This window comes from Lactuca sativa, chromosome 5 (genome assembly GCF_002870075.4).
Source record: "Lactuca sativa cultivar Salinas chromosome 5, Lsat_Salinas_v11, whole genome shotgun sequence".
Taxonomy (NCBI): Eukaryota; Viridiplantae; Streptophyta; class Magnoliopsida; order Asterales; family Asteraceae; genus Lactuca; species Lactuca sativa.
In genome coordinates this window covers 22,330,933-22,340,098 of record NC_056627.2, presented here as the reverse complement: position 1 = coordinate 22,340,098, position 9,166 = coordinate 22,330,933, and positions in this window count along the sequence as shown.

Genomic DNA, 9,166 nt, shown 5'->3' with positions numbered 1-9,166 from the left:
TGAGACCTTTTCACCAGCAGCGAAGATTAAGTCTATTAGGGTTATGTTAGCCATTGCTACATTTCATGAATATGAAATATGGAAAATGGATGTCGAAACGCCTTTCTTTAATGGAAACTTGGCTGAGGATGTTTACATGAGTCAGCCAGAGGGTTTTGTTAGCACATAGTACCCTAATAGAGTGTGTAAGCTTGAGAAATCCATCTATAGATTGAAACAAGTACCTCGCAGATGGAATCTTTGTTTCGATGAGAAAGTCAAAAAGTTTGGCTTTTGGAGCAGCGAAGATGAATCTTGTGTATATGTCAAGACTAGTGGGAGTATATAGCTCTTTGGTACTGTATGTGGATGACATACTACTTATAGGAAATGACATCCCAAGTCTGCAGGAGGTGATATCTTGGCTTGGGAAGTGTTTCGCTATGAAGGACCTTGGAGAAGCTGCCTATATCCTAGGGATAAGGATTTTGAGAGACAAGAGTAAGAGAAGAATTAGACTTAGTCAGAGCACCTATGTGGATAAAGTGTTAAAAAGATTCAACATGCAGAAGTCCAAGAAAGCAGAGTTACCGATCCAGAGTAATGCTAGACACAGTAAGACTCAGAGCCCGAGTACAGAGGTTGAGATAGCAAATATGAGTCGAGTTCCATATGCTTCCGTTGTAGGTTCGATCATGTATGTTATGACTTGTACTCGTCGTGATGTGGCCTTTTCATTGAGCATGGTTAGAAGATATCAGGGGAACCCTGGAAAGGTTCACTGGACTGCAGTAAATAACATTCTCAAGTACCTGCGGAGGACTAAGGACTGGGTCCTTACCCTCGGTGGGTGATGACTTGAGAGTAGTATGATTGTAACGACCCAATTTTCACGTCCAAAAATTTCGTTTTAAAACATTACTTTAGAAAACATTAATAATTAAAAACATTGTTTGATCAAACCATGACACAACGTAAACCATCTCTAAAAGCCAAATCATACAACCAATCAAAATAGCAGAGTATAAATCCCAGAGACTCTTGTAAATGCGGAAACCAGAGAGTGTGTGTGTGACATGTTGCTACCGCGCCGACTCCTTTCCCCTAGCCGAGGAGGTACCTGAAACCAAAACTGAAAACCGTAAGCACAAAGCTTAGTGAGTTCCCCCATCGTACCACATACCATACAAACACATAACATACATACTGCCAGGCCATTCTGGGGTGCCTGACTACCCAGTACGGCCATTCTGGGGTGCCGTCCTACCCATGTCAAGCCATTATGGGGTGCTGACTACCCGTGTCAAGCCATTCTGGGGTGTTGACTACCCGTCGGTCCTAACAACCGATCCTCGGGGACTAGTCCCTTCTTACTACCTTATCGCATATAACATAACAAGCCAGCATGTAAACATATCATCACGTACTGTCAGACATTTCTGGGGTGTCTGACTACCCTTCGGTCCTATCAACCGATCTCTACTTCTATCTCATATAACATATCATGCTAGCATATAACATATCAGGTAGTAGCCAACCTAGATGACATCACAAAGACAATCATCTAACATACGACTCCTACTGGTGGGCCGGCGTTGTGGCCGTAGACCCACTGCTACCGGAAGGTAACTCACCTCGAAGTAGCTGATGATCTAATTGGGAACTGACTGTCTATTGTTGCTGCTGTTGCTCCGGAAATCCTCCGGCTGCAATTCCCACAACATACTCAATCAAACACTGCTAACTGTCCTTTGGTTAAAATGACCATTTTACCCCTGATCATGCCCTAAGTCAAAGTCAGAGTCAACTTTCTGTTGACCTGACTCGCCGAGTTGGCTTTCCAACTCGCCGAGTCCTACCCAAATGATTGTCCTGAATCCCGTTCCTACTCGTCGAGTTGGGCGACGACTCGACGAGTTATTCTTCTAAACTGATATTCAAGCCCTTCATCCTACTCGCCGAGTTGTATGAACAACTCGTCGAGTTCGTCTTCATCCGAAGAACACTTGCTGCTTCGACTCGCCGAGTTGTATGAACAACTCGCCGAGTCTGTTCTTGATCTAAGGAGATTGCCTTGAACTCGCCGAGTCAGGGCATTGACTCGCTGAGTTCCTCCATAGATGAGTTCAGCTTCCAACTCACTGAGTCACACCCCATGGCTCACTATTCACTCGACACTACGAAAAGGGGACAAACTCGGAGACTCGCAAACAGACTCGCCGAGTCACATGAACGACTCGCCGAGTCGTTGCCATGCACCAACTAAATACACAGATTTGCTCGATTCCAGTCCATGCCATTTACAGATCTGGACTCCTAGAACACGAATCACACGTAAAGTTTCCAACTTTACGTGTAGATATTCACCAATACGGATTTTAGGGTTCAAAATGCCTCAAAAGGGTAGATCTAGGGTGAACAAGCAACATGGGTCCATAAAGGTAACAGATCTGAGCTCCTGGAGCTCAATCTTGTCTAGATCTAGAGGCCAATCAACTTATTACGACTTATATTGCACATACAAGCTTGGGGATTGGTTCAAGAATGACTTAAATGAAGTAATAAGCATGGAAACATGGGGAAAAACGGGTTATATTTCAAAGGAACTGTTGAGAGAGCACAAAGATGTTTGGATTCCTTCCCTTCCTCTTGATCTACTTCCCTTTTGCCTCAAAATCTTCAAGATCACACAACAATTGCTTCAAACTCTAAATGAATAACTTAGAACGAGGGTTGGAAGCTCTGGGGGGGGGGGGGGGGGTGAATGGGGGTTGGCTTGGGGCAGATATGTTGTTTAAATAGGGTGAAAACCCCTGAAACTTAGGGTTTCATCCAACAGCTGTGACTCGCCGAGTCCAGGATATGGACTCGCCGAGTCGCCAACTTAAACGTGTCCCGGGTCCCGCATCTACTCGGAGAGTCGGACCTATGACTCGCCGAGTCCAAGGCTAAAAGAAGAGAAATACTCAAATAAGATTTATGTACCAGGAACCAGGTGCTACAAATCTCCCCCACTTATTTTAGACTTCGTCCTCGAAGTCTGCAGCTTGATCCTGAAACAGCTCGGGATAATGCTCCATCATCTCGTCCACCGGCTCCCAAGTCCATTTCGAACCCTTGCGATGCTGCCATTGCACATTCACTAGCTCCACCCTCTTGTTCCTCAAATCCTTCGACTTCCTGTCGAGGATTGCGACTGGGCGCTCAATGTAATTCAGGCTGTCATCAACCTGAATATCCTCCAAAGGCACTATTGCTGAATCGTCCACTAAGCACTTCCGCAACTGGGAAACATGGAAAGTGCTGTGGATTTGGCTGAGCTCGACTGGCAGATCCAATCTATACGCCACCTTGCCCACCCGGGCCATGACTCAGAATGGTCCGATGAACCTCGGACCTAACTTGCCTCGCTTCTTGAATCGAATGACGCCCTTCCGAGGCGACACCTTCAGGAGGACCATATCCCCGACTTGGAATTCCAAGCCGGATCGACGCTTGTCGGCATAGCTTTTCTGCCGACTCTGAGCAGTCTGAAGCTTGCTCCGGACCTGCTGGATCCTCTCGGTCGTCTTGAGCACCACTTCGGTGCTCCCCATGACTCTCTGGCCAACCTCACCCCAACATATCGGGGTCCTGCACCTCCGACTGTACAACATCTCAAATGGGGAATGGTCAATACTCGCGTGGTAGCTGTTGTTGTAAGAGAACTCGGCCAGGGGAAGATAGGTATCCCAGCTACCACCGAAGTCTAGCACGCACGCCCGCAACATATCCTCCAGAGTCTGGATGGTCCGCTCGCTCTGACCATCCGTCTGCGGGTGAAAGGCAGTGCTAAAATGCAAACGAGTGCCCAACTCGTCATGAAATTTCTTCCAAAACCTGGAAGTAAAACGCACATCCCTATCCGAGATAAATGAAACTGGCACCCCGTGCCGCGCCACGATCTCCCTGATATAGATGTCGGCCAAATTCTCGGCCGATATGCTCTCCTGAATCGGGATAAAGTGAGCACTCTTGGTCAATCGATCCACGATGACCCAAATCGAATCCACTCCACGTGCGGTCCTGGGAAGTTTCGTGATAAAGTCCATCGTGATATCTTCCCATTTCCACAGTGGAATATCCAACGGCTGCATCTTGCCATGTGGCCTCTGATGTTCGGCCTTGACCTTCCTGCACGTCAAGCAGCACTCAACGTACCATGCCACATCCCGCTTCATGCAGGGCCACCAATAATCTAGACGAAGATCCCTATACATCTTCGTTGCCCCGGGATGAATAGAGAATCGGGAGTTGTGCGCCTCCTCCATCAAAATCTGGTGCACGCCTCCGTGATACGGTACCCACACCCTACGGTGTAGTGTCAAAAGTCCTCGGCTATCATAATCTAAGGAGGAAACCTGACCGACCACACGCTCACTCTTCCGATCTTCCTCCTTGATAGCCTCCTGTTGGGCCTCCAGAATCTGCTCCAACAGGGGAGTCACCACGGTCATCCTCATGCAAACATCCCTGATTGGTGCCGCCTTTCGGCTAAGTGCATCGGCCACCACATTGGCCTTACCGGGTGGTAGAGGATCTCGCAATCATAATCCTTTACCACGCCTAACCACCGACGCTGCCTCATATTCAGATTCGGCTGATCCATGAGGTACCTCAAACTCTTGTGGTCCGTGTAGATGGTACATCGAACCCCGTAGAGGTAATGCCGCCAAATCTTGAGGGCAAAAACCACTGCCCCCAACTCCAAATCATGCATTGGGTAGTTCGCCTCGTGAGGCTTGAGCTGCCTCGAAGCGTAGGCAATGACATGCCCCCTCTGCATCAGTATCGCGCCCAACCCAGAAATGGACGCGTCGCAGTATACCACAAAATCCTCTACGCCCTCTGGCAGGGCTAAGATCGGCGCCTCGCACAGTCTCTGTCTCAGCGTCTCAAACACAGCCTGCTACTCAGGTCCCCACCGAAAGAACACGACTTTCTTCGTCAGCCGCGTCAGGGGTACGACTATCTTGGAGAAATCCTGAATAAATCTCCGATAGTAGCCTGCTAATCCTAGGAAACTCCGAATCTCAGATGGAGACTTCGGAGCCTCCCATCTCATCACGGCCTTGACCTTGGCCGGATCGACCAGAATCCCGTCCTGGTTGACAAGGTGTCCGAGAAATTGCACCTCGCGCAACCAAAACTCACACTTGGAGAACTTGGCATACAAGCTCTCCCTCCTCAAGGTCTCCAACACCTCTCTCAGATGCTCCTCATGCTCCTCCTGAGTCTTGGAATAAACCAAGATGTCATCGATAAAGACTATCAAAGACCAATCCAGCATCGGTCTGCATACGCGGTTCATGAGGTCCATGAACGCGGCAGGAGCATTGGTGAGCCCAAACGGCATCACCACAAAACTCATAGTGGCCATAGCGCGTTTGAAACGCGGTCTTCTGCGTATCCTCCTCCCTGACCCTCATCTGATGATTACCCGAACGCAAATCAATCTTGGAGAACCAAGATGCTCCCTGAAGCTGGTCAAAGAGGTCATCAATCCTCGGGAGCGGGTAACGGTTCTTCACCGTTACCTTGTTCAGCTCCAGGTAATCTATACACATCCGATGCGAACCGTACTTTTTCTTTACGAACAAAATTGGGGCTCCCCAGGGTGAACTACTCGGTCGAATGAATCCCTTGTCTAACAGCTCCTGCAGCTGTGTAGACAACTCCTGCATCTCAGGAGGAGCCAACCGATACGGTGCCTTGGCTATCGGGCCCGCACCAGGAACAAGCTCAATCCTGAACTCCACCTGTTGCTCTGGAGGTATCCCAGGAAGTCCCTCCGGGAAAACATCTACAAAATCTTGAACCACCGGAACCTCGCTCACTGTCGCCTTACCCGCCTCCTGGGTATCCATCATATACGCGACATATCCTGCGCATCCCTGCTGAAGATAGCGCCTAGCCCTCGCTGCGGAACATACAGTGGGTCCGCAAGGTGGCCTCTCGCCATGAATCACTAACTCTCCCCCACCTGGGGTCTTGACTCGCACCAGTTGCTGTGCGCAATCTATCACTGCCCCATTAGGGCTCAGCCAGTCCATGCCTATAATCACCTTGTTCCCACGCAGTGGAATGGGAACCAAATCTACCATGTAGCGCTCCTCAAACAAACGCATCACGCAATATCGAAATACCATCGATGCTCGCACCGATCGATCATCAGCAATCTCCACCTCCAAAGGGAAATCTAACTCGCCCGATGACTCATGAAACTTCTTGCTAAGCGGAAGGGAAACAAATGATCGGGACGCACCCGAGTCGAACAACACCTGAACTAGAAGGCCGTTCACATGGAACGATCCTAATGCATACATATACATACAGAGCACATATCAAAAGCATAACATCATAAAAATAAGATAGAGGGAAAGAATCATACCCGTTACCACATCGGGTGCGGCACGTGCCTCCTCGGTAGTCAGCTGAAATGCTCGGCTCCTCACCACTGGAGCCTCTTCCTTGCCCTTCTGGCCATCCGTGATCCGCAGGGTCGCTGGAGCTGGCGCCTTCACCGGCGCTGAAACTGTCAACTGGGGGCAATTGGCCTTCTTGTGGCCCCTCTGGTTGCAGTGGAAACACAGCAACTCTGATGTCTGAATAACTGCTGCCGGAGCAGTGCAATCCTTGCTGATGTGCCCAGGCTTGTCGCACTTGTAGCAGCCTGATGATCCCATCCTGCACGCCCCCTCGTATGGCATGCCACATTTCCTGCAGCGGCTCGGTCCTAACTGGCCTTTCGGCCTACCCTCTGATCCCTTGGGCTTCTTCCCCGAAGCCCCTCCTGTCTGACCCTCCTCTGATTTCCGTTTCTGGATGTGCTCCAAATCTATCTCCTTCTCCCTTGCCCTGGCAATCATAGAGTCCAAAGTAGGGCAAGCTGAAAGGCTAACATGCTCCCGGATGTCAGCTCGTAGCATATCATGATAACGGGTCCTCCTCATATCCTCGTCACCAGCATACTGGGGCACCAACAAAGCCCTCTCCCGGAACTTGGCGGTGATCTCCGCCACAGTCTCCGTCGTCTATCTCTTGTCTAGAAACTCCCTGGCCAGCTGCTGAAGCTCAACATCCGGCACATACTCTGCCCTGAACCTGGTCACAAAGTCCGACCAGGTCATAGCCTCGATAGCTGCGGCTCCCAACGAGTCACCCACTGACTCCCACCAATCCCGGGCTCGGTCCCGTAAACACCCTGTTGCATACCTCACCTTCGACCCCTCGGGGCAGAAGCTAGTCAACTGTGCAGACTCGATGTCCGCAATCCATCGCCTAGCAGCAATGGGGTCCTTCACCCCATGGAAATCCGGCGCACCACTGCCCCTGAAGTCCTTGAAGGACAGTGTGCGAGATCCCGACTGGCTAGATGCCATATCACTCCGCAATGCCCGAAGGCGATCCTCCATCAACTCCATGATCCCTTCCTTGATTGACCCAAAGAGAATGGGGGTAAACTCAAGGATGCCTCTGGTGATCTCTGACACGATGAACTCGCGTAGTCCCTCATCTACCGGCTCGGAACCTGATCCCGAACCTGACCCTTCTCCTGAATTGCCATCTACCAGCCTCGATCGAAGTACCACCATTCTGCAATACATCACAACAAACATTAGAGATACTGATACTTCCTGAGGGATCACTGCTACCTACGAGTTCCTTGGTCTTATCTTGGCCTTCCTTGGTTCGGGTACGGATCCTCTGCTTTCAGTAGTACGGGCCCATACTACCTTCCACATCTATCCATACCTTCTTCAAGGAATGCCTCGACTCCACCAGATCCCTTCACTACTGCTGATCACTGCTATACTCATCCTAGGCTTGCCCTAGGGAAATCTCTGATTCTACTCTATCCAGTCCTCAGCTGCTGAAGGCCTCCTTGTAATGCCAATTAGCCATTACCCGAATACCATCACATGTGACGAGGCTCAGATAATCCTTTGAGTACCCGACTCGTCCCTACAACGGTTGGACTCAAACAAGAGCTGCGCAGTAGGATCAAATCCGGCACTCTAAGATTATTCAACCCTGAACACATGTGACGTGACGCATTCCCCTAATGGCTAACTCCCATTATTCAAAGTTTTACATAGCACGAAGCAAGCAGCATTCAGAAAAGGGTAGCAATCTCAATCAACTCTATCTGCTTACAGGAACTGAGCTAGCATAAAGTGCTAAACTCATACTATCAAGCATAACCTAATTAGGCTATCCTACTTACTGTCTACTTAATATCTAGCATGCAATTCTCATACAACTAAAACACATAAAGCAGGCACATAAGGCATCATTCCTAGATCCTTAGTCCTATTCTAGCATGTTGTTCTATAAAAGCTGATAAACATAACATAGACTTTTATGGGTACTTTGGGGAATACTTACTTGAGCTCGGCCGGTCGCGCACATCACACACTTCATTCTTTCTCGAAACTCTTTTCTCAATTTTTAGAAAACATTTTCTTTTAGAAAATCTTTTAATCCCTCGATTTGAGTTCAGACACCCCCGAAGGTGTGTCCGAATCCCTAAAACCAGGGCTCTGATACCAACTTGTAACGACCCAATTTTCACGTCCAAAAATTTCGTTTTAAAACATTACTTTAGAAAACATTAATAATTAAAAACATTGTTTGATCAAACCATGACACAACGTAAACCATGTCTAAAAGCCAAATCATACAACCAATCAAAATATCAGAGTATAAATCCCAGAGAATCTCGTAAATGCGGAAACCAGAGAGTGTGTGTGTGACATGCTGCTACCGCGCCGGCTCCTTTCCCCTAGCTGAGGAGGTACCTGAAATCAAAACTGAAAACCGTAAGCACAAAGCTTAGTGAGTTCCCCCATCGTACCACATACCATACAAACATATAACATACATACTGCCAGACCATTCTGGGGAGCCTGACTACCCGGTACAACCATTCTGGGGTGCCGTCCTACCCGTGTCAAGCCATTCTGGGGTGCTGACTACCCGTCGGTCCTAACAACCGATCCTCGGGGACTAGTCCCCTCTTACTACCTTATCACATATAACATAACAAGCCAGCATACAAACATATCATCACGTACTGTCAGACATTTCTGGGGTGTCTGACTACCCTTCGGTCCTATCAACCGATCTCTACTTCTATCTCATATAA